At 34.8% G+C, this 1,662-nt stretch overlaps 1 protein-coding gene across 2 annotated transcripts in view; it reads right to left on the minus strand.

Annotated features, from left to right (window-relative positions):
- Window positions 1–1,434: 1,434 nt before the first annotated feature.
- Window positions 1,435–1,662, minus strand: part of LOC115210809 (GLIPR1-like protein 1) — a 163,523-nt gene continuing 163,295 nt past the window's right edge. For both annotated transcript variants that reach the window (XM_029779566.2, XM_029779558.2), the window contains one exon: window positions 1,435–1,662. This exon is cut by the window's right edge and continues 107 nt beyond it. The gene's annotated coding sequence lies outside the window, so the exon portion shown is untranslated.

A 1,662-nucleotide genomic window follows, 5' to 3' on the forward strand; every position in this document is an offset into this window, starting at 1 on the left:
ATATATGCATGCATATATATATATATTATATATATATATATATATATATATATATATATATATATATATGTGTACATCTATATGCACGTGTGAGTATGTGTGTGTGTGTGCGTGCGTGTATTTATAAAACCTTTTAATCCATAGTGGTACTCAGAGTTTCATGATATCCGTCTTTGAATCGAATATTTATCTCAGATCTTTGGATGGACGGATTTTACTAAATTGAATTGGTGTGTCTCTGAGCACAGAGAGGAAACTGTATTAGAAGACTTTTATAAATAAACACACAGACACACACACACATACAAATACATACATATTTTAACTCTATAATTTTTACAGCGGGTGCTTGTGTTAGATGGAGAGAGCGAGGGCGACGGAGAGAGAAAGAGAGATTGTAAAAGAAATTGAAAGATATAGAGAGAGAAAAAAGAGAAAGGGAGAGAAAAAGAGAAGGAAAGAATTAAAGGTTCTGAGAAGGAACGAGAAAGGTAAAGAAAGAAAACATGTACATAGTAAGGATGCAAAATAAAATGTTAAAAAAAAATACATAGAATTAAAAAAAATATATCAAAAAATTTAAGAAACAAATAGCGTCAAATTGACCCATCAGATAAAAAGGTTACTGTATTAAGTGTTTATGACATAATATGTAAGCAGAATGGTGAGATTAGGACAATATAGGTTCAGTGAAACTCAGTCCCCCCACTCTCCGTTTCTGAAATGTTGGTTGTTATATGTAAGCGGTTAAGTGGGTGACCTTCCGTTTGCCTGTTCCTTTTGTGTCCCGTCTCTGTTTAGGGGTGTCTTGTATTGATACTTCTGTCGCAACTGGCTAATTTATAATCACTTATAAATACAAGTCAGCTGCTTGAAATTCAGACAATCCAGAGCGGCACAGCCTAAATTCTCGATATCATCGGCCATAATCTGGAATAGACAGAGCAAAAGTGTGAGCAACTAAGACAAGGAGAGAGAAGGAGAGGGAGAAAGGGGAGGGGAAGAAAGAAGGACTGAGAGAGAGAAAGAAAGAATGATTAGGTCAACAAGAGGGAGAGTGGTATAGATTAAATAATGGTAAAGTGTGAGAATGAGGGATAGATATGATGATAGAGAAATAGAGAGAGTGAGGAAGAGAGAGAGAAAGAAAGTGAGAGAAAGATAAAGAGAGAGAGAGAGTAAGAGAGATGTAGATAGAGAGAAATAGAGTGTCATGAGCCATAATCTGGAATAGACAGAAAAGAGTAACTAAGACAAGGAGAGAGAAAAAGAGAAAGGGAGAGAAAAAGAGAAGGAAAGAATTAAAGGTTCTGAGAAGGAACGAGAAAGGTAAAGAAAGAAAACATGTACATAGTAAGGATGCAAAATAAAATGTTAAAAAAAAATACATAGAATTAAAAAAAATATATCAAAAAATTTAAGAAACAAATAGCGTCAAATTGACCCATCAGATAAAAAGGTTACTGTATTAAGTGTTTATGACATAATATGTAAGCAGAATGGTGAGATTAGGACAATATAGGTTCAGTGAAACTCAGTCCCCCCACTCTCCGTTTCTGAAATGTTGGTTGTTATATTGTAAGCGGTTAAGTGGGTGACCTTCCGTTTGCCTGTTCCTTTTGTGTCCCGTCTCTGTTTAGGGGTGTCTTGTATTGATACTTC

Source organism: Octopus sinensis, linkage group LG1, assembly GCF_006345805.1.
Source record: "Octopus sinensis linkage group LG1, ASM634580v1, whole genome shotgun sequence".
NCBI lineage: Eukaryota > Metazoa > Mollusca > Cephalopoda > Octopoda > Octopodidae > Octopus > Octopus sinensis.